Source organism: Lissotriton helveticus, chromosome 2_1 (assembly GCF_964261635.1).
Source record: "Lissotriton helveticus chromosome 2_1, aLisHel1.1, whole genome shotgun sequence".
Taxonomy (NCBI): Eukaryota; Metazoa; Chordata; class Amphibia; order Caudata; family Salamandridae; genus Lissotriton; species Lissotriton helveticus.
In genome coordinates this window covers 1,936,627,652-1,936,652,936 of record NC_136059.1, presented here as the reverse complement: position 1 = coordinate 1,936,652,936, position 25,285 = coordinate 1,936,627,652, and the positions used below count along the sequence as shown (strand labels likewise).

The 25,285-nt window shown below is 46.6% G+C and overlaps 1 protein-coding gene across 1 annotated transcript in view; it reads left to right on the top strand.

The window, feature by feature from the left end:
- Positions 1-25,285, top strand: part of IL15 (interleukin 15) — a 474,997-nt gene that overhangs the window by 153,058 nt on the left and 296,654 nt on the right. The window lies entirely within an intron of this gene.

The window sequence follows — 25,285 nt, the reverse complement described above, 5'->3', positions numbered from 1 at the left end:
TCACTGACTCCATGAGGATTCAAGCAAGCCGGGCCGACGACGCCTGAAATGGCAGAAACCGGTCCCCGGAAGCTTGTCTCCTTTCTGGTGAAGAATTGGCTTGGTAGTTTGGTCTGCCCTGTTCCCATGATGCACTGGGCCAGGGACAGACTAATGTGCATATAGCCAGGTTCTGAGCTGGGATGGGGCAGTGAGCTAAATAACGGTGATGGATCAAGCCCTGATCTTTGGACTGGGTAAGAGTGGTCTGCTTAATTCAGACACTCTGTTCATCACCACCCCCTTTTCTGAATCACTTTAGAATAATAGAACGTCCCTCAGGGTCAGCCTGAACATGTGTGGTAGCCCAGCCAAGGCCCCATCTGATCAAGATCGAAACACCTCTGGAATAGTTGGAATATGGGGCAGAGTGTATTTCCCTCCAGTATCTATTCTTTAATTTAGAGTCCGATTCCTTTTTCAAATGTGTTTACTGTACAAAGCATACGTCTAAACGGTGTCTGCTCAAATAAGTATGTACCAATCCTAGCTTTTCTAAAATCGTTAGGCCCGCAGACATTCCAGGTAAGAAATTTAGTCTGTCATTTCTTAAAGAGCGAAGCATACAGTGGACGCGCATAAACAGGGGCACGCAATAGAACATCATATATTAAAAAAACAGAAATATTGTTGTGCGCAATCTTAAGTGTGAGTAACAAGAGAAAGTGATCTTTAGAAAGAACCGTAACAAATTGTCATTTAAGCATATACTGTGAAGCTAATGACCTTTCGCATGAATATACTGTGCCTCCCCTGTACCCACCCCCACTTACAGCAACCTCCCAATCAGGCTATGACGTATTTAGACCCTTCCCCCCCATAGTACCCATTGAACAAAACAAAAGCACATGGGAGAATTCCTAGTGGGGCTAGGGACGCCAGCGATAACCTACCAAAAGACATGGTGACCAGGCTTTTATATATATATATATATATATATATATATATATATATATATATCTCCTACTGGCAGTCGCCAGTAGGTAGTTATAGTTGGGACCTAGTTTCCATAGGAAATCCGCAACATTCTATTGAGAATAACTTTGGCGCCGGTGGACGAATCTTTGCGAATTTCTCAAAAAAGATGGCCTGCTCCGCTCCGCTCCTTCCCTGAAAGTTTGGGGGGGATTCGTCAAGTGGGGGCTGAGATAAAAGGGGGGGTCCCAAAACTTGTTTTCCCCATGTTATTTTCCATAGGACGTTTAGACACGGCTACAGCTCGAACGGCTGAATGGATTTATAAGAAATTTGGTAGAAAGGTAGAGTCCGGCTCGCAAATTACGCTTTTCTTTGAATGGTGTAAATCTGTTCAGTAGTTGCTGAGAAAATTAACTTTGAAAAAGTATATATTGGGCTACATTGGGCTATATATATGTTAGAGCCCAAATGTAGCCCAATGTAGCCCAAAGATTGCCACCAGAGTAAAAAAAAAACAAATGTAGCCCAAATATCAGCCAGATGTAGCCCAACTATAGCCCAATGACAGAATGTCCCAGAGTGTTCTAAAGAACAACTAGAGCGCTAACAGTCTTACTTATGACAAAAGTATGGCACACCTGAAGTCATCTTGATTGGAATAAAGTGTTAACACTTAAAACATTTAATTTGCAAAGGAACAAAATGAGGGGGTTCATTTTGCCATAGAAATTATGATTAGTGCTGAAGGAAGAAAAATTAGGGCACATTTCTCAAATCCTCTTATATTTCATTAAAAAAAATCTGATATGCAGTCTCCCAAGATGGCCACCAGAGACAAAAGAGCCCAAATGGAGCCGAAATATCTGCCAGATGTAGCCCAACTATAGCCCAATGACAGAATGTCCCAGAGTGTTCTAAAGAACAACTAGAACGCTAACAGTCTTACTTATGACAAAAGTATGGCACACCTGAAGTCATCTTGATTGGAATAAAGTGGTAACACTTAATACATTTAATTTGAAAAGGAACAAAATGAGGGGTTTCATTTTGCCATAGAAATTATATATATATATATATATATATATATATATATATATATATATATATATATATATATATATATATATATATATATATATATATTCACTGAAAAAACCATAGGTTTTAAACACGTTATAGTTAGGAAGTAGCATTTAAAAAAACCTATGAAATTCACTGAAAAAACCATAGGTTTTACACACGTTCACGTTATAGTTAGGAGAAGGCATTTACAAAACCTATGAAATTCACTGAAAAAACCATAGGTTTGACACCAGTTATAGTTAGCTGGAAATTTTACTCGCATAAAACCAATAAAATTCCCACGTTATAGTTAGTTGGACTCACTATAACTTGCGCGTGCAATGCAGTGCTGATGACGTCACATATTACATCACTCATGACATGGTCAGTGACATCAGTCATGACATCACTGATGACACCATCCTTGTGACAGAGTGACAGACCTCTTTTCACTGTAATGTAACCCTTGAAACACATATTCAAAAATAGAAACTAAAATTTTCAAAAAAATGGAGATACCCATACCAGTTACAACAACCAATTCAATAATTCCACCATCTATATACACATCCACTCATTGATTAACAGTTCTATATAGTCACTCCTACATATACTCACTTATGATATGTAGTGATACACCTATACATCCTGTTACACGCTGACAGTCATCCAAAAGATACTCTCACACATATTCACACATGCAAATAAACTATTGAACATCCATTTATTTGCATATACAGCTATACACACACAACCACCTTACTTCTATGGAAACTTACACATACTTACTCTCTTAAACAATCACTTATAGAAACACATACTTATCTAAACAGGAACTCTTACAATCTCTTTCTCTCACATATACTCACTTATATACATCAATATTCACATATATTAGATTAAAACATATGTAGTTACTGATAAAGACACTAGTGAGACAGTCATTCACTCACTAACACATACATTTACACACTCTTCCACCCATACAGTCCTGCACATATGCTGTCTTCAAAACACATACAAAGAGAGAGTCAGTCATTCATGCATCTATGTGTTAAGTAATACCCCCACCAAACCATACAAACACTCATACTGATACTAACAAAACCATCTAATAACCCATATACATACACATGTAGCTACTCACCAACCCATGCAACCACTTATACACAAAGTGAAACACTAATACATATATTTAAATATTTAAACATTACTCTCTAATATATGTATTCACTAAGATACACTTAATAAACCAGTTAACCAATCGATTTTTTTAAAAAAAACATCCAAGTAATCACCTATTTAAACATTTATTCTTCCATCAACTTTTACATATACATATATAACACATATTTTTTTTTTTTTAAAGACACACATTCACTGGATAGTGTCATCAGTGATGTCATGACTGATGTCACTGACCATGTCATGAGTGATTTAATATGTGACGTCATCCGCATTGCATTGCACGCGCAAGTTATAGTGAGTCCAACTAACTATAACGTGGGAATTTCATTGGTTTTATGCGAGTAAAATTTCCAGCTAACAATAACTGGTGTCAAACCTTTGGTTTTTTCAGTGAATATATATATATATTGTGCAATCTGTCAAGTGGAAACTTAAGAACAACTTATTATAGTCAAGAGCCACATTGCTAGTCCTCCAGTGAAAGAGGCAGCTAATAGCACATAGTGATTAACACAAGCATAAACAGACCTGTGTACCAAAGTGTGAATCCTCGCAACTAGTGAATTAGTCATTATCACTGAGATTTTGCACTGAATTGGCCTGTTGTAAAGCAAGTGAGGGCCACTTCCTTGCACCAATGTGTTTAGCATACTTAAGGGCTGATTTAGCGTCTGTGAAAAACTGTGCCTGTCCATCATACGTGATTTTAGGCTTAGCAGGATACAACATTACAAATGGAATGGAAGCATTTTGCAGGATACGTTTTGCTGGCATGAACTCCCTCCACGCTGCCTGGACAGCGGGTGTGTAGTCGGAAAAGAAGGAAAGAGTGTTGCCTTGGTGGGACACAGAACTCTTATCCCTAGCTGCTCTTGCAATGGCTTCTCTGTCGCTATAGTTCAAGAGGCATGCAATTATCATACGTGGCACTGCACCCGGCGGGGGTCAAGGGCCCAGCGAGCGATGTGCCCTCTCAACGATCATGACCTGCGAGAGAGCTGGACCAAATAGATCATGTAACAGGACCTCGATGTAGGGTTTCATTTTCGGGATAGCAGTCGATTCCGGCAGCCCAATAATCCGCAGGTTGTTGCGCCAAGAGCGCGCTTCCAAGTCTTACATTTTCACTCTTATTACAGCCAGTACCTTTTCCATATTAAGGATTTGCGCTCTTGATTCAGTATGAGAGTCTTGGGTATCTGATAACCTACTCTCTAAGGTGTCTAATTGAACTTCATGAGCGTCGACACGTTTCTTGACTGTATCCAGGCTTGAAGCAAGAGCGTCTATCTTATTGTCCACTGTTTTAATACTGGAGCGCATATCCAGCAGGATCGAGCACATCTCTTCCTCTTGCTGTTGCACACGCTCTTTGGAGCCTTGAGCAGCATCCATCTTCTGACTAGCATTGTTTGTTCTGGTGAGGCGTTTGTTTTAAAAGGGCAGCTTTGCCTGCTTAGGGTCTGTCTTACCCATGGTAAGGGCTGCCATGCGCCTATTCAGTAGTATTAGAAAGCGCAAAGGCAGCGGGGCAGATATGGTGGTGCGGCGTTCCTGCAGTATGTAACTACCACCTTAATGAGGCTCAGGACGCAGTCTCTGTGTACTAGCTCTCAGATCTCTTAGTTCAAGGTGAACCCCAGGTGCGCAGTGCGTTTAATTATTTCTCGCTCAGCCCAGCGTGGGAGAAAATCAGCAAGCACGTGGGCAGAGTACAATAGTTGGTGGCACACGCCTGCCACACTAAATCGTGCTCAAAGTGAGAGCCAACAGCGGTTCCTAGGTCAGTTCCTTAAAGCTACCACAGCGTGGCGTCGGCCCCGCCCCGCCCCGACAAAGCACTGGTGTCCTTCAACTCAGGCCTCAGCCACCCCTTCACCAGACTTCAACACCGTAATTTCATCACGGGCCTCCAGCGTGTGCTTGGCAAAGTAGGCCCCTCTCCGATGGCTTAGGGGTGTAGAGCCCCCCTGGAACACAGGTCTGTGTGTGGGGACCGGCGCCCAGCCCAGGACCACCAGAGCAAACACCGAGCGAGAGACATCCCGAACCTCCGTGCCTCGTGGACCGACGTAGGGGCAAGACTAGGCAGCACAGGGCCCACTCAGCTCGCGTCCCCAACCAGCACCCGGGCCCCTCCGTGAGAGAGCACTCATGGGAATCACCATGGCGCGCCCCCCCGCACCTCCCACCGCAACTCCGCCCTAGCGGGAGAGAGAATACAAATGGCACAAAGTTTAGAGGGCGGAGCACGCCCAGGCCTGCGCCGTCCCAAACCCCAGTTCGCACCCACCACGCTGTGTCGCTGTGTCTCACCTCTCCCCCCCCCCCCCCCCCCCCCGACTGGTCAGCGCCCGCTTTTTTCACCGATCAGCCCAGAGGTCCGATGCTCGGCGATGTTCAGTGAACCAACCGGCTCTTCAATGCCAGGCCCAAAGTGCGGTTTGAAGCCCCTGAGGCCCGAATATATTGTGGCAAACTCACAAATTCTCTGGGGGTGCGTATCACTGATGCAGGAGCGAAGCGCCAGGTATGTCTTCACCTCAGCCACGGTACAAAGCACTGGGAGCACCCGGGGTCACAGGAGCTCACTGGATTTCCCCATTTCACAGCTTCGCAAGGCCGCCATGTTTCTTTCAGTAGCGGCCACAGCCAATCTGGTCTTGTTGCACAGTGCCTTCACGGTAGTTAGCCAGCAAAGTCAACTCAGTGGACACCGGACCGCTTCATTGTGGGTTGTCTTTGTTTTTGAAGTGGCAGTGGTCGCAAAAGGATGGGAAAAATGTGCAGATGATTGAGCCTGGTCTGCGAAGCCCCTTCATCAGGCGGCCATTCCCCGGCTCGACGTAACCACGCCCTTAATGTGCCTATTTGCAGATTAAATTCTGCTCTCTTCGGGAATCCCTAAACGTCCATAAGAGTGAGAATGGAGGAAATAGATCCCTTTTGTAATATGTTTTGCTTTAAGATGAACAAAAAAGAGATAAAGGTAGCTGCTCTACCCCCCCACTCTGTGTTGGCTTGGCTGGGGCCAGAGGAGATCATGGACCACTTGCCTGGGGGAATCGCAACTCCCAGGATACAGAGCGCTTGCTAACGCGCTCAAAAATGAGACGCTGAGACGCCGGCCCGTAGTGATTGTAGCCATTTTACCTCCTCACTCTGTGTTGGTTTGGCTGGGGCCAGAGGAGATCACGGACCACGCACCTGGTGGAAGCACAACTCCCAGCATACCGAGCGCTCCCTAATGCGCCTAGAGCTGAGACGCCGGCCCGCGGCGCGGGTTGTGTTAGGGGACGCGCCCAGGCCAAGGGAAGGCCGGAGGAGGCTGGGCTGGGCTGGGCCCCCTCTCTAACATCTGGACTTAGGATGAGCTGATGGTACTGCTTATTTATTATTTATACTTGATTCTCTGGGGAGAACGCTACCTCTAGTTACAATGAGCAAACGGAAAGGCTGCAGTGAATGCCCAGGGGGTGGAGTTGCTGGTACTCTTGACACTTTTTTAATGAGGGCAGAGATTGTCCTAACCTATGAGATTGAGTTAACGGAGCGAAGGCTCTCTCTGGATTCCTTGATTGCTCAGGAGCATTACTCTCTTGGTACCCATACTACATACTAGGGATGTTATCCTCCTAATCTCCCCCAAAAGACATCTGCTCCTCACTGGCCCCTGTCTTGCGCTTGTTCTCCCCTCCCAACACCTCAACCAGTCGCAATATAGTGACGCAGGGCAGGCTGCGACATCCCGACTTGATAATAGCAACAGCGAACCCCCAGTCAAAAGAAGAAGGGGTGGCAGTGTGCAAAAACAAAAGCCCCTGAAAGGAACTCGGTCTGATAAAGTGACAGGGAAAGGCGAACTCGAACCGGGGCCAAACTTTACATTAAGGACCATCGACGCTGTCATGGAGTCCATACAGGCGAACGTCGAGGACTTTCTGAAGAGAATTGAGACTTTGGTGACCGTGCATTTGAACCCTCTTCTGCACAAATTACCTCAAATTAAAGAGAGACTGACATGATTTAGGCCACTTGCACACCTAATCACACCCCTCCAAATTGTACACGGCTCAACGGGGTAGTAAGGTCGCCAGTTCAGTCAGAGGTGGGGACTGGCTTAACAACAACTAATAGTGTGGGAGGCCATACACTTCAGCTATCTCAACAGAATCATAATCTGGGTATACCTGATTCTAGCGTTCCCCCACACAGGCAAAACCCTTCTGCACATCAAAGTGATTATCCAGTAAGTTTAAGGGGACACTCAAATATCCCTCATTTACCTATCACTAACATCACAACTAGGTCAACAAATAACCCCCATCAAGTATTAACGGGGCGGTGGAAATGATGATATCTCAAGGCAACAAACTAACATATCGAGGCAGGCACCTCCTGCATACCACTCTCTCCACCTTCTAGCGGCAGCGTCACCTCTTGTGATAGTCCTGAGTAACGTTCCGATCCTGAGGGAGGGCCAGGTTGAAACAACTACTCAACTAATGGATAACACCCTCCACTGGCTGAATCATCATACAGTTGGCACGGGCAAGGGGGGCCCGAATAGCCAACCAAATTATCATGGCCAGAAGGATAGGGTGGCTGGGTTCGTCCTCGAAAATAATGAAGGGTGACTGTGGTAATAAGTTTGAACAGCTCCTTTGTACCAAGATCCCTTCTAGATCATATACGCAGAGTTCCATCAATTGGGACACATCACAGCACTACACCTAGAGTATTTTCATAGGTCCCTTACATCGTTGGTCCTGGAACCGTCACTTCGCACAAGGGAAATTCTACTGAGGCCTAATGATTTGGACAATCAGGGATTGCATCCCGAGAATAGGTTAGCTCCACTTTCAGGGTTGGAGCTCTGCGATTAATTATCCACTCGACCGCAGGAAGGGTGTGACACTGCGTCCACTACTGTCCGTGAAGTTGACACTGAAGCCTCTACCACCTATAGTGAGGACAAGAAGGGGCGATCCGACGTATTTAAAATAGCATCATGGAATGTGGCAGGCGTCTCAAACAAACTGGGTAACGGTCACTGGCTCAAACTATGGCGGGAACAAGATGTTTCCTGCCTATAGGAGACATGGGCCACAGAAGATATCTACCTAAATGGCTACCGTTCCTACCAGACAAGAGCAACTCCGTCACCTTCCGGAAGGGCTAAGGAGGGCCTACTAACTCTGATTCCCAACACATTGGCTATGAAATTCAAGATGTTTGAAGGGAAAAGCGCCTATTTTCACCTCCTCATTTTAGAGATGGTCAATCAAGGCTTTTGGCTTTTAAAAAACTATGATAACAATAATTTTGGGCCAAATATGCACTCAGTTTAGGAGGATGTGAATAGAGCAATCGATGAGGCTACTAATACCACTAAGATAAAGGATGCTTTAAATATTATTTGGATGGGAGATTTTAACATCCACCCTTGTAAGCATAATCAAGAGCAGTTTGGAGGACTTGACTATGGAAATAGCCTTAATAAGACTCTTTCGTCCAGGAATATGGTAAAGGTTAACAAACTGTACACTTCCTCGGATGTTCTTTCAATAACGTTCCGTCAAGATAACCAGGAATCGACTAAAGATTTTATATTGATCTCAAACCCCATAAATGGTAGACGTAATTATGTAGACGTCCAATTTACAGGGCTTAGTGACCATGCTATTTTATTTTGGGAGATACTTTTGATTTCCAGGGATGTGACAATTCAGCAGAAAATATGACAGCCACGATTAGCCAGGAGAAATGGATACCAACTTAAGTGAACTCAACTTGATAAATTGAAATTGGTCCCCGAAATAATTAGGAATGCCTATGATCATATCAGCAACTGTTTGGACCTAGAAAATGCCCCCCTATCCCTGGTATCGTCCTTCACAGAACTCCTAGAATACATAAGGAGGGCACTCAATTGAAATAACACAGAGAAACAAACGAAGGGTAAGGGCTGGTTTGATTCCCCCTGTTAAAAAAAGAGAAAGGTTCTCATCATAGCTTCGGGCAAAAAAACAAGAAATGCAGCAGAAATTGCCGTACTCCACAGGGAATACAAATTGGCAAGAAAGAACAGGGAGATGGTGCTGAGGGATGAGACCTGGGCCAACCTAGAGCAGGCATCAGCACTGGGTAACAGTAAGGAGTTCTGGACGATAATAAATGGACCCTACTTTGAGACACAAAGGGATTCCACACTAGACACTAATGTAGGAGAGGAGGACTGGGTGGCACATTTTACAAGTATTTTCTCCCCTACTACCTACCCTGTATCATACACAGTTATTGCATGTGCCACCATCCAGGACCACCTTTCATTTTCGCCCATTGAAGTAAGGGCTGGTTTAGAGGCTGGCAGCACTGGGAAAGATCCGGGCGCTTTTTCCAAGAGAACGAGGATTTGTGGGTCCCTTTATTGACCTATATTTTTAATAAATTTGCTATAGTCTGCCCGCACCCCTTGGAAAACCAGGTAATAGTCCTGAAAGGGTACAATAGATCAGTGCCTGAATCTTTCACTGAATATGGATAAATATACCAGAGGCAGGGGTGGGAAAATCTATCTCTCATTTATGGATTTATCCACAGCCTTCGACTGCGTGTCCCACACTAGGCTCTGGCATATAATGGAAGAGATGGGGATTGATCAGGTTATAATTGACGTTATCTGCCAACTGTATTCTGATGCCTCCTCGTGCGTCCAGTATGGGAAAAACGGGGAGTGTACCCTTACCTTTAAGATCTTAAGGGGGGTTAGGCAAGGCTGCGTCCTTGCACCGTTCCTCTTTTCCATTTATACGAACGTGTAGGAAAAGAGCTTGAGGGTGCAACCTTGGATGTTCCCATGTCCAACAATCACCATCAGCTACAAATTTCAGCTTATGCCAATGGTGCTGTCCTGATTGCCAGAACGGGGAAGGGGCTTCAATGCCTCATATCAGCTTACACGGCTTTCATGTACTCACTGGACCTAAAAGTCAATCTGTCGAAATCCTTTGTAATTGTCGCAGGGGCAGGGAAACGTGATAAAATACCATACTTCCACATGGATTCATGTAAAATCGAGGTGGTTGATTCGTCTCCCTACTTAGGTGTTCTTTTTATTAAAAATCAATCATGGTCAAAGCTGGTCCAAGGAAGAGCAATGGGTATGCAGAGGAGTCTAATTGTGTTAAAATTATTCTCCAATAGGCTGGGAGCAAAACCTTCAGACCCCATCAAAAAGATCTATCATGCTAATACTAAGTCTGTAGCATCTTATGGGGCAGGCGTATGGGGTCAATTGATTCACTCCAGATTATAGAGAATACATTTTTTAAGTCTTTAACCTCTCTTACGCAATCCTACTCTATGTCCTTCATATAAAATTGGGTCTACCTTACATTAAAGATTCTATTAAATTAACCCTACTCCTGCTGTGGCTTTCTATTTGGCTAGGGATACTGTGCCCCTTACACAAAATAATATAGGAGACATCTTAAATCGGAAAACTACAGCAGGATTTGGTGGCTAAAGTATGTTGAGCTGGATCTGACCGCCATTGGATGGAAAGATCTTTTTAATGACCCAACTACCAGCAGGAAGACATCTAGACTGAAGGTGGTCGACACATTCATGGCTCAGGCCCAATACCTTAAAGGGAAAGAAATAATCATAGTCAGTCGCTCATCATGTATGAATTAACCCCAGCTCTGCATGAGGGAGGGTATTTTTATCTAGTTGACATTCCCACACCACATCATAAATTCATTTTACTGAGATTTCACTTGAACCTGATACCGTTAATGTTAGGATATCCAGGGAAAATATTTAAGCACTCCAAACTGTCCTTTAGTCCCTGTGATACTCCATCCCTTCAAAATGACCTTCATGTGTTATTTTTTTGTGGAATTTATCGACAGGAAAGACAGAAATGTATTGACCCTATCCTAAAGCGATATAATTTTAAACTCTGTCGAGTGGCACTTTATTTTTTTAAATCCCCTCCAAACGTTTTTGTGTGTTTTCTCAGTTGCATCATTTTTATGGGCTTGCATGAAAAAAAGGAAACAAGCGGGCCCACAATTATCCTTATTTTTTTAATATTGACAAATGTTATCATTTTAATACTTAATGTCTTAACCTGACCTTAAGTGGATAAAAGCGTACATGCAGATTAAATGAAATGCATGATGAAATTGATTGGGTACTTGTTTTTAACCATCAGGATTTGTGTTTTATATAATTGTATGTTTTTAATGTAATTTTACCTTATGTTTTTTATGATCTTACCTGGAAATATCAAATAAAGAAAGAATTGATTGATTGATTGAAGAGCTATTACAGTTTGCAGCCAACTGACTGTGTCCGCCATCTTAAGTCCACCATACCTCTTTGATGAGCAAGAAAGCTCATCAAGTGCCTGGGCTTTAAGGTAAATCGCAACCTACAGGACTGGTTTCTGACAAACTGACCAGACCTTTAGAAGCAAATACACAAGGAGCCGATGAAATAGAAATCCCTGTACATGTCTTGGCTAGGCCGTATCAATGTTATCAAAATGAGCATATATTGCTTCGGTTGCTCTCTCTTTGAAGACGGACAGAAACTACCTCCTATATTTTGAACTTCTGTAACTACGCTCCTGCAACTGATGTAAATGTGTAACTATGTTCCGAAACAATGTTCTTCCTCCTGTAAAGTGCTCTGATACCTCCGGGTCTAGCCAACGCTATATAAAACTTTTCAAATAAATAAATAAGAGCTAAAAAAACATGCAAGGCAAACTGATGCATTTCGTTTGGATGGGAGGCAGGACGGGTGGAGGGCGTGGGATATTTATGTTTCTTACAGAAGTTTATTCTTGCATTTGTGGGTGTTATAATAATTTGAAAACTTGGATAAAGATAAATGTTGATAAAAAAAATTAAAGTGTAGAGAGGAAGAATCAAAGAAAGATGGGGACAGTAGGACAGTAGGATAGGAAAGGAAAGAACGAAGTGAGATTGAGAAGGGAGGAATACAAATGAATCTCGCGCATTCTTCAGCTATCGTTATGTCGGTGCACAAACACAAATGCGGGTTTTTGACGCAGAACAAGAAAGTACAAATTTAAATAAGCACTTTGAAAACACGACTTTGTGTTGTAAACAAAAATGACATTCTCGCTTCTTTTGAATGCACAACAACCCGGTACAGTAAAGACAGCTATTGTGCATGCTAGCCCCGGCAGTGGGCAAACCTTCCTCACTTACCTAAAACCGTTTTACGCAGACATCAGCAGTGCAGTCTTTTTTCTCGCTCTATTTTTCGTTCTCCATCGCCTCACAGCTTGAGTCGAAGCTTCCCTGATGCACGGGCTTTAGCAGTGCAAGCATCCATCATCTGTAAAAATAGAAGTACTACATGAGCATCAGCAATGTAGGCTTCCATTGTACACACACAACAGGTTTTTGTGTGCTTTTAAAACGCTTTTATCATCGACCGTACATGTTGTTCTTAAATATATAGCCATATATAGGAATATATTTGGGACTTTGTGAATAATACCAATAGATAGAGCACACGTTGTATGAGTGCACTTATCACCCGGTGGACATTGACTCTTATCAACCTCAAAAGTTGAAAGACTAAGGCAGCCCTGTCTGATGCAAAGTGTGATCCTGAAGTCACTCAAATGTTGTAATGTTTGCTGCCCTTCTCAGCGCAGCTCTGACTACCTGAGATGTGAGACTCAAAAGAGATAAGGATTATAGCCATAACCTGTTTCTCATAACGCGTTTCTTTTTCAGTTTATCCATCACTTACAAGATTACAGTACATAGGGTTAACACCTGAAAATGACACACAGGTTTACGGGCCTGCACATTCTCCTGAGACAAGTGAGGTTTGTCTCCAAATACTTGTGTATTATTTCTAGGGGTGGGCGGAATTAGAGTAGTCGCGCTACGCAAAGCTCTGCGAAAAGGTAAAATATCTCCTCGAGCACGCGCAGAGTTCCGCGAACACGCGGAATTGCTTGTTCTGCCCGGTCGCAATGCTTTTTTCCTGTTCACGAATGCTGTTTGCGTGCTCGGGGAGAAATATCTCACGAACACGCATTTTAAAAGCGCAAACAAGAAAAAAATTCCACGAAGCTGCGGATTACGGACTTTTTGGCAATTTCGCTTTCTCCACAGAACGCAAAAATACCCAAATTCTGCAAGCGGAACGGAATTTACCGCCCAGGCTTAATTATTTCCAAGAACTCCGCTCTAGCTGTTACAGAATCCTGGATTAGAGGGAGAGTGTAGTGTTACAGACTTTGTTGCATCTGCCTATCTCATGCTGATCAGTGTGTCATTCAGATGTAAGTATTCATGGATGCTTCCAGTGGTGGCTGGCATCTACAGGAGCGGGCGTGCACGCTTCAAATAATAAGAGATTAAAAATAAGAATAAACGTACCTGAACTCGCCGACGTCCTCGATCTGGACTTCTTCCACACAGGAACCGGATGCAGCAACCCCCTTTGCTAATCCTAGGGCTGCTCTCACCAGCATCAGAGCAGCCCTAGACGGTGGGAGCGGCCTCACTCAGTTCTCCACTGCACTGAAGAGGCTTTGGCTTGCTCAGACCTAGTTCTCTTAAGACAGCTGTGTTAGAGCTGTTTGAAGTGCGCATGTGTTGCTGGACGTTGTAAGCCGGCCGGCCAAACAAACATGCGCACTTTAAACCGTGCTATACAAGCCCACCCTCCTCCCTGCTGCGTGACATGCTCCTGTCACTCAGCGGCGGCACGCCACCGTCCTGACGATCGGCTTGGGACAGGGGATGAAAAACAAAATGTTAATTAATTACTATTTTATTTTTCACCTCTGGAGATTTTTAAGTGGGGCGACACTTTTCTGCACAAACGGAGCCACCACCCCTGGCTGCTTCCTCAGGGCCGAGGCTGTACCATATCACATCCATATTGTACTGAACTTAGCTTGTTACATTGGCTGCTGTAAACACTGGCAGGGTATTCATACTTCTTACATTCAGGTTTGCTCACTGACACTTCAACTAGCATGTTGGAGGGGCTGAGTGGGATAGTTTAGCTAGAAGCGAGGTAACTTCAGACCTCTACACAGACAAGGGCTTGTAAAACATTTTCTTCCAATAAATCTTTTCAGTTCAGTCTTGAGCAAATGTTATGTGTTTCTTTTGAACTGCATTCAGCAGTCCCCTTGGCAAAGAGCCAGCAATTATCGAGAGCCCTACAGCTAATGAAAAAAAAAACAGGTAAGCCTATCTCCAGTCAAACCCATGACACGTTTCCACAGTGAATCAGAGGTCACCACAGTTTCACACGCTAACTAAATATTCTTTTACTTACCTCGGGTGCCTTTCTGTGATGAAAATGGAGAAGGGTCTCTAAAGTGGGTGCACCCTTAAAGGCACTGTAACTAGGGTGGTGGCCCCGTTCCTGTGATTTAGGACCCTATGCTTGATAGACGAATACATTGAACCATGCCTTAAAGAACAAATAACTGAAATCATCAGTATGCAGTATGAATTTAACAGCATTTATAGTATTCAGGGTCTGGGATATTGGCTATGAAATTTATATAAAGTTATGAAAAGTTTAGTTTGGGCAGTACATTATTTACATTTACTTCTTGGTGTGTTGGAAGCAGAGCAACCTTTGTGGGTCATTAGCCAAAGGACGGTGTGCTAGACGTGTTTACAAGCAAGGACAGGGACACTCATTGGGCTGATTACCGAAGAAAAACAAAAAAAGGATGTATTCACTTTTGTGCATAACCAGCCATGTTTTTGGGCGTGGCTTGGAGCGTCAAGATGGCCGTAGCACTCTGAGTGCTCCGGACCCCTCCTACATCCGCACCATGATCCGCCAACATCAGCAGCCATCTGACCCTGCAATCTACAATTAATGCTTTGCCATAACCTGCGCCATCTGTCTGCGGCGATTGCCGCTGCAAATTGTCCGCTGTGCCAGTCTGCCGCCTAACTTCCCGCCTCGCCACACCTAAAATGGTGTCCTCCGTTCCCTGGACCTTGGAGCCCTAATCTGTGGCCAGCGGTGGATCCGGCTCGCCCACGACCAAGGGCGCCTACCGGGTGACCTGCTGATCGGAGAATTCACCTGGCAGCGGTGAGGGCGAAGCTGTGAGGTCCAGAGCTGCTCCCGCCTTCCGGCGGTCCAGGGCAAGACATCTGGCCATGCGGCCCGGTCTGAGGCCTCCTTTACTCGGCTGCATCTCGCGTCTCTGAATTTGCCGTGGGACCCCTGCACCAATGCAACTGGAACCGACGGCCAGACAGAGATAACGTTTGGGGGATCGGCCGTTAGTTCGGGTGGTGAGGTGAATCCACTGGCTACGGATCCCCCCCTCCGACCACAACCCTCCTGTGACCAGGTGATGCTCCGGCGCTTGGACGTGCACGCTGCACCTGTGCGGGGTGGTGGTCGCCGAAGCTGCTCCTGGAACCGGCTGCCGCACACCCAGTAATCCAGGGGGTGACTGAACGGCACCCTTCTGGGCCCTGGTGAGTGCAGAGGGAGGCGGCCCGAGGACGATGGCAGCTGTCCTGAGTGGGACCCCCGGCCTGCAATAATTCCGAGGCTGATGTGCAGCAGGCTGTGGTGTAGGGTTTCGGCTACACCGATCGGGCAGCGGGGGTTCGGGAGGGGAGTCCTTCACCATTCTCTCACGCCCACCCCACCCCCTCCACCCTTTTATTGGAAAGGTCGTGCTCGGGCGCCCTGGCACCGGACCATCTCCACCTTAGCGGTACACCTTGTCATCTGCGACAAGCTGGGTGACACCTGGAGCTCGAGCCCGCTTCCCTGGCCCTCCCTGGGGGGTGTCCTGAGGACTGGACCCCAGGCCTGAATTCACGGGGCACCGGTACTGAAGAATGGCGCTGCTGCCTTAGTGATTCTGCCTTCTGATCCTCTTTATTAGTCTTGCTGCTACGCATGGCCTCCCAATGCCCTGGCGACCTCCTGAACTCCTGCAGAGGCTGCATTTGAATATACAAAGCACGTTGGTCCAGCGCCTACTCCTAGATCGGACCCCCGGGATCCCACTGGCGGCCGCGTGTTGCAGTCCCCAAGAGGTCTTTCGTGCCGGCTGGGGCCTGTCCTATCACTACTAAGCCCCATGGGGGTGCACTGCCCAGTGTTCTGTGTAAAGGGGCTCGGTGGTAAGCGTTGTGGTGGACTCCAGGTGGGGGCCTGGCCCTACCTCCTAAGGCCTGCACAACCACCGCTCACAACTATGAAATAAATGCGCATCTACGACGGGCGCTGCCCTGCCAGAGCCATCACCCATAACCAGCCATCGTGGACTACTATCCATACTCCCTGAGACGTTGTTTTCTTTTCAGAGGCGCCCATTCACCATCCTGCACGAGAGCGACCCTCAATACTTCGTTTCTCCATCAAGGCCTCCTGGCTATCCCACCACTCAGCCGGTGTTGACCCAGCCAGACGACCCCCTGCTTCCTCTACATCGTGGCCCAGTAAGGGCCTGATGCTGGCCCACAACCTCACGACTTTGGGACACTGAGATCCTGTTCCCCTCGGGCCCTGGAAAGCCCCAACCACGCTATAAGACATCAGAACTGACCGCCCTGGTGATCTTTGACTATGGACCCAGGGGACTAATGGCTCTGACCTAACAAGCCCTTCCTTCATCAAACATGGGGAGAGACCGTGCCCAAAATCCTCCGCCACCCACACACAAACTGAAATGGACCAATTCACCACAGTGGACCAAACCCCCCCAGTTGGGGTGGTGGGCATCCTATCCCTTCCGAGTAATGACCTGGCTGCCATCCTCCAAGCCATGGACGCATCCCGGACATCAGTGGAGGAGAAGATCGGGGAAGTCCGGGTGGACATTTCCCTCATCAGGCAAGACCTGCGTAATGCCTCAGCCTGTATCTCAGAGGTCGAGTCCCGCCTCTCCACAGTGGAGGACGTCATCCATCAGCTACAAGAACAAGTGGCCCACCTTCAATCCCACACTACAGACGACACAAGAGAGCCGAAAACGCTGAAAACCACTCGTGTCGTAACAACTTACGCTGAATGGGCTTTCAGGAAGGCAGTGAACAGGGTCAGATGGCCTTGGATATTGTTCTGGATGCCTAAAGACACTCTCTCCATGGTTCGTGATCGAGTGAGTTCACCGTTCACTTGCCCTCAAGCCACCACCTGGGGCCCCTCTTTGCCCTATAATTGCCTGGGTTTTCAATTTCAAAGATCGAGATGCAATCCTATGTGAAACTCGTACTCTGGGCCCACTGAAGTTCCAGAATTATACCATCATGGTGTTCCCAGACTATACAAGGGAAGTGCAGACTCAACGGCGCTCCAACACAGAGGTCAAGCAGAAACTGAGAAATCTTGGCCTCCAGTACAGACTCTTCTTCCCTGCCCGCCTCCGGGTCATCTACAATGGCAAGACGCAATTCTTCGACTCCCCTCAGGCTGCTTGGACATGGCTGTCCGAGGATCTCCCCCTGGGGCCTCGACCAATCCCCTCGCCTACCCTTTCGGGTCCGCAGGCCTCGCGCCCTTTGTCCCTTAAATAACGCAGGAGACGCACATGATCTCGCAGAAGACGTAAGAGTCATGCAAATGTGCCCAGATCGTTGAGCCCGACTGACCTTGGGCCTGGCACCGGGTCCTCCCCCTCCGGTTCTCACCCCAGGCAAAGGAATAGATCAGCTGACGACTCCTCCAGAGAGCGCACTCCCTGGGGTGTCCTAGACTGGGCGGCCACAGACTCCGACCTCTCCCGCAGTCCAGTAATCTGAACGTTCCCCATAGGGGCGACAAAGCCGACGAGGAAAATCATCACCATCTTGAGATACAGGACTATTTATCCTGCAATGTCGTACTGTAGAATTTGACACTGCTAATGCTGCATTTGCATCCAACATAAGCGGAGGGGTCCACCACGCATCTCCTGTACTAAGCATTATTGTTTAGCTGGTTTCTATCATGTTGTAGGGCGACAGATGCTTCAGTTCCGGAAGTGTAGGGCGGGGGAGGGTTAAGGACCATTGTTCTATGTTTCATTTTAGGTTTTACATCATATTTTCCATCCTAAACAGCTTAATGCACTTTCACGTGACCGCATCGCAAACACATGGCGACCTTGCACAATGGACACAGCTTGAAGTGTCATACTCATTTCTCACCCCAGACGCGCCCCTGGGCCCGATCCGGGGTGCCCTCTGTATCTCTCACCCTACATGACACACACATTCCAGGAACACAACTCTCACCGGGTCATGTCCTGGAACGTAAACGGCCTGCTTGATCGCATCAACCGTACGGCAGTCCTGAAGTATGCCCAGCTACACTCTCTTGATGTTCTCCTGCTCCAGGAGACCCACCTCACGGGATCCCACTGTGCCCTTCTGGCGCGCTATGGTTTCGTCAGAATGTGGCACTCTGGCTTTAACAGGGGCTCCCGAGGAGTAGCCATTCTAATCAGAAAGACCTTCCCATTTGTCCTCTCCTATGTTACTGAAGACCCGCAGGGGCGTTAGGTGGTTCTCCCTGGGACGCTGGGCAGGAGTGTCCTTCATCTCTTATCTATCTAGGTCCCTCTCATGACACTTGCCTCAGCACTACAACATCTCACTAACAATGTCTCCAACTTACCTGAAGGCCAAATGATCCTAGGTGGAGATTTCAATGCAGTTTTGCAACCCACTCTTGACTCTACAGGTACCACATCCCCTACCAGGTTGATCCATGCCAAGAAATTGTTGGACTGGGTTACCACCTTGGGTCTCTGTGATGTATGGAGGATCTGGAACCCTCGCATCCCCCAATACTCACACCTCAGCGGCGCACCATTCACACGCCCGTGTTGACATGATTCTTATGCCGGCCCCAGACTGCCAACACGTGGACCAGTGCCTGCATCCTTCCCGAGGAATCATAGACCACTCAGCAGTGCTCATGCACCTAGGCCGCACCCCTGATGGCCTACGCCCTATATGGTGTTTGAACTCCTAGTTCCTTCAAAATAAAGAATTTTGCAAGGCCGTGGGAGAGGAACTTAGACAATATTTCCACACCAGGTATCCTATGGGAGGCTGGTTAGGCTACCATCCAGAAGCCACCTTCTGGCGCAGCAGCAAACTCGAGATGGTCATCTCGCACTCCTCGAAGCACAAGCGCTTGGGCTGGAGACTGACCTGACCGGATCCCCGAGTGGGATCTCCGAATGGCGACTGGCAGCCGTGCGGGAGGAGATTAAACAAACCGCACTGGAGTCGGCTAAACTGTTTGGCGCTCATCTGTTGCCCGTGTATATGGGTGAGGGGACAAAAACTGGATACTCCTCCATAGGCTGGCCTCCTACCATTTGGCATCTCGGATAATTTCCGAGATGCGAGACCCCTCAGGAACCGTTTGCCGTACCTCTCCGGAGATTGCACATGTTTTTGCTGGTTTTTACTCTCATTTACACTCGGTGCGCCAGCTGTACGATACTCTAGCAGACTTCCTTATTCCCTTGCAGCTCCACATTCCTGGGTCTAGGGGCTCAGTGAACTAATGCATCCACTGCAGGGGCCTGTGTTCGACCTCATGATCACAGGTTCAAATCCCGGCGGGTCCACTCAGCCTTTCATCCATCTGAGGTCGATAAAATGAGTACCATTGAGTTTGGTAACAATAAACGTCTGTTATTCAGTGCCAAGAGACCTATGGGTGAATGTGTGCTTTACAAATACACCGCTTATGTTACGTTATGTTTGTTAGTACCTGCCTCTCGCAATTGGAAGCCGCTAGCTTGGACCACCCCTTCCCCCCCAGAGGAGATAGGGGCGGCAATCTCCCTACTGGCGTCTCGGAAAACTCCAGGTCCCAATGGATTCCCCCAAGAGTATTATGCGTCCTACCGCGACAAATTGGTCCCTCACCTCGCGGCCTTGTTCCGCCACGTGGCGGAGGTTGGGGCTTTCCCCCCAGAGACATGCATAGCCACCATTGTGGTCATACCTAAACCCAGTCACCCTTGTCAACCTGCGTGGATTATCAACCAATCTCCCTGATCAACACTGAAATCTATGCCAGGGTTTTGGCTCAACGCCTGCGCCCACTCCTCACCACACTGATCCACCCGGACCAATATGGCTTCATGCCTGCTTGTGCTACCAGACACTGCCTACGATGCCTCCATTTTACACTCGCTAACCGTCAGGCGCTCACCCCCACCTGACGCTCCTTCTTGTAGATTTCGAGAAGGCCTTCGATACGGTGGACATGCAGTACCTTGATGAAGTACTTACAAAGATGTTAATGGGTCAGCAATTCCGATGTTTTATTCCAAGTCCTCTACTCCAACCCTCAAGCCAGAGTACTGGTCAATGGTTCTCTCTCTGAGGTGTTTCCAATCCGAAGGGGCACGAGGCAGGGTGTCCCCTCTTCCCACTCCTTTTTGCTCTGGTGATGGAGACCCTGGCGTGCCTCAACCCTTGTGCCTCTCCATCCCTCCAGGGAATGTTTTGACTGACAGTCTGATATACTTATTAGACAACAGTAGTTTAAGTAGCTCAGCATATGGGTTGCCCTACTCCCTGAATTGGAATGGGCGCTGAATGTCACCCCACTTGTTAAGAGGACCAGGAAAGACCAGGAAAGATCTGTCACTGGCAAGCCCTACCACTCAATCCACTCGGAAAAGTGGCACTATTTAAAATGATAAGTCTCCCCCTGTTCCTATATATCATTCAAAACACTCCCTTCTACTACCCCCGTAGCTGGTTCAGAGAGATTGACTCAGTGATCATACGATTCTTTTGGGGCATGGGACGACCACGCATGTCCCTCGATCGCTGCCGTATTCGTCCTTCGACAGAGAAATGGGCATGACTGATATGTACCTATATTATCTGGCGACTAGGCTGCTTGTCCTCCATAATTAGTACACTGGGGGATAGTCTGACCTGACTTATTAAACCGAACTGCGAGCATGGATTTTCCTCTAATCCAAGCCCTCTTGTATGGCTCCCCTGTCCCCCAGATGCTCTTGGCGGTGACCCGAACGGTCTTCCTGGCCTGGTGTTCGGCCCTGCGTCATACATGCTGGGATGCTAAATTGACTCAACAAACGCTGCTCTGGCAGGGTTAATGGCTCGGCAAGGTGGCGGCATTGCGAGGGTTTACACATTGGGACCTCATTGAATCTCCCAGCTGAGTGATGTGCGGGCAGAGGATCATATACGATCTTTTCAAGACTTACAGAGTCGCTTCTCCCTACACACCTTACAATTCTACAGATACCTGCAAATTCGACATGCCCTCAGTTCAAATATCCCTGTGGGTACCACGCTTCCTGAGTTCAGCCCACCAGAAGCACAGGTCACGATGGGGAATCTTGGGAAGGGAGGCATATCATGGCTATATCGCACTCTCACGAACAACAGCCCCACATCACTAGACCCACTTAGAGCTCGTTGGGAGGGTTGGCTGGGTCTCCTTGAGGACGAGGACTGTCGGGACGCTCTGATGGCCCCCAAACTGATCACTACCTCAGCTAGACTCTGTCTTATCCAGACCTATTACCTCCACACCGCATATCTTACTCCAGACCGGCTGCACAAAGCAGGACTGTGGGCCTCGCCCGAATGCACGAGATGCAGGCACCACCCAGCATACTTCTTGCATATGGTCTGGTCTTGCCCCCGCCTCGCCAGGTATTGGATAAAATAGAAACGGAGCTTACACACATTTTGGGTTGGCATGTACCCCATGAGCCCATGCGTCTTCTCCTGGGCATTACTGATGGTCTAGATGGAACCCGCGCAGACAAATTATTCCTGGGAACTGCCATCGATGTGGCCAAACGAGATATCCCTATGGCCTGGGCGTGGCCTCCGCATCCACCCATCCCCGCAGCTCGGGAGAAACCCTTATTTGAGGCCGGGGGCTGTCCAGCCAAGTACCAAAGGGTGTGGAGCAAATGGGTGGACCAGATGGGTTAATGGGGCCGATAAGAGGGATGCTTGTTCTTGTCACATTGTTCCGCGTGCTAAATGCTTGTCCAATGTGCTCACTGTACCATTTCATATTATATATGATTACTATGTATGTGGCGAAGAACGCTCCACGGCCAAGCAGGCCATCCTCTAGGTGTCTCCCCAGGAGGGACTAAACCAGGATATTCAACCAGGTCACTGTCTCAGCCAGCAGAGCAAGTCTAAGTTCTGTATATATATAGAGTTGATTCCCCAAGAGCTTGCAGGCCCGACAAGCATGTGAAGGACTTAACCGTCCCTTCCTTAAGTCAAATTTCTTAGGTTGGAAATGCCAGTTCGCTTGCAATGAGTGAAACACTGCAGCTTCCTAACGTAGTGTAACATGCCGCCCTTCCAGAGTGGTGTAGCCTTGGTAAATTTCCACTTCCATTCCACATGTGCCCTAGCCCTGTCCCATGCCACCTGTACTGCTTACCCCGGGTCCAAAAGGCCAGACCTGCCAACACCATTGTGAAAACAGTGCCTCCACGAAGGCTCCACCATGGAGCATCTGTCAAGATGTACAGCAGGGACGTCCCTTAGGGCATACACCCAGTCACCCAGTCAGTGATTACCTGGAGCTGAGAGATCCAGTAGTATGTCTGGAGAGGAGGGAGGGCTATCCCGTTGTTGTATGATGAGTGGTAGAGCATTCCCAGTGCTATCCTAGGGGCCTCACCGTCCCACAGTAGTTATCCGACCTCCTTGTCCAACCGGGCAAAGAATGATTCAGGTATCGGAAAAGGCGTATTCTGCATGACATAGAGAAATTTTGGGAGGGTAATCATTTGAAGGATGTCTGCCTTTCCAAGGATCGCCGGTAGTTTCAAGAATCTAGCCACATCCCCCTGCAGAGTCTCTATTTGAAGTTCCAAGTTCTGTTCCAGGAAGCTCTCGGAGTCCAGCATAATATATATGCCCAGATACTGAAAGCCCTTTGTTGCCACCTTTACGTCAGGGTCAGTGATCTTCTGGTCCCATCTACTAATTTTGTAGAATATCAATTTGCCTCAATTCACCCTGTAGCCGGATTAGTCCTCAATGGCCTCCAACATCTCAAGCAGGGGGCCCTCAGTTGCTGTGGGGTCCATAATGTAAATCAGAACATCATCCGCATACAAGGAGATCTTCTCCTTCTGAAACTTTTCCAGACCACCCCCATCTCCCGGATGACCGCCATATTTCAATAAACAATAAGGGTGAATACTCTTCCTCCACTTTCCGGGATGCCCCCCATCACCATCTCCTTGCCTAGGTACATCTCTCCTGCATTCAACCTACCAGTGTGCTGCAGCATGCCCACCTGAAACCAAAACAATTGAAAAAGAAAGGGATACTCAGGATACAGCTTTTTTAAAGTGTAAAACAACGGAGTATTTGACATATACATGAACCTGTGTTATATAGTTGCTTTCAAAGAGTACCTCATCCTTTCACAGGTTTGAGCTTAATAACATTTTTAAAGGGTGAAACAACAGATAATGTGTGTGTGAGTGCACTGTATCCCTAGAAAATCTATGACCGTGGCACTCCCAAATTATGTGGCTCAGGGATGGTGTTAATCTCAAAGTTATGAGGCAATCTGTCCCTAAAGATAGGATTCCAACAGCATTTTAAATACAGACAAATACGGAAAGACGGAGACAAATACGGAAAGACGGACTAAAAAAGGGAATTCAAGATCAGAAAAACCATGAAGGTTTATTAAAGCATTTAAGTGCAAAACAGAATCAACATAAATGCAGATGCAGCAATATTCATAAAGCCAACTGCCATGAATGCTCTCAGTACAGGAGCTATACCGATATGCAAAAATTATGAAAAATAGCCTCAAATGTGCAGCAAATCAATAGAAAATCATGCAACATCCCTAGGGCTCATGAAAGAGTACCAAATGAGTTCTGGCTCACCCCCAAATCCAGGGCATTTATGTAGCCATTTTCTGCATAGGCAATTGTAGAAACTGCAAAGTCAGCTTGGTATGATCATTAGTCTAACAAAAGCATAATTTCTTATTTAAAAATGTTACATAACCTTACTATCTTGGCACTAACCCACTACATGATTATTGATTCTGCCCCGTCCGACCTCAGACAGAAACATAGAGAATGGTGTGGCACCCATCTTCGTTAAAATTGCATCGAGCCCAAACTGAAACCTAGTTGATCTAAGCCATGAAAAACACATTTAAACATTTCATAATCATTTCATTTCCATTTCAACAGCTTTTTGTTGATGTTTACTTGCGAATTTAAATGCAGGGCAACTAATAATTATTGCCCAATTTAAGTAGGATTCATGAAACCTTTATCAATGTTTCTCCTCTGTCGATTACATGATCATTAAACCCAAACTATTCAGAATACAGTATGCATCACTGTATGTCTTATGCATCTAGATTCTTCCAGCATTTCAAGTTGATCACGTACTTGTGCTCTGGCATCTTCCAACTGCATTCCTTTCCTTTTTTCTGAAATATTGCCTTCTTGTACCCACAATTTAACCCCATCTTTGAAATTATTAGTTCAGAGAATTTGAGCAAAAGAAATAGGACGATTGCACAAATGAACACAATAATTGTAGTAAAACCTGCAGCATGCCCTCTTCCAAACGGTCAAACCACTCATAAACCTTTCTAAACTCCTTTTGAGGTCACTAAACAAGGAACCAAGATATTCCCACCGACCATATTCTTTAAAAGCTTTGACTTCATGAGAAGTATTAGTGATATTATTAACATATGCATTAATAAGCTTACTGTTGTATATGTTGAAGGGTCAGCCCTCTCTTACCATCAAAACCCTTTCAATTCCTCCCTACTTTGCATGAAGGATATCTAAAGCAAGGCAGTTTTGCACAATAGCTTACATTGCAATTAACTTAATATTGATCTGGGTTAATGCTCCAACTTTATTAGAATCCAGACAACATACAAGTGAAGATAACCTTCTAATTTTCCCATCATTCATAGCCACACCAATAGATTGAATCATAGCACCTAACACATCGAACACAATTTGTCCAAATTCACGTCACTGTCTTCAAAC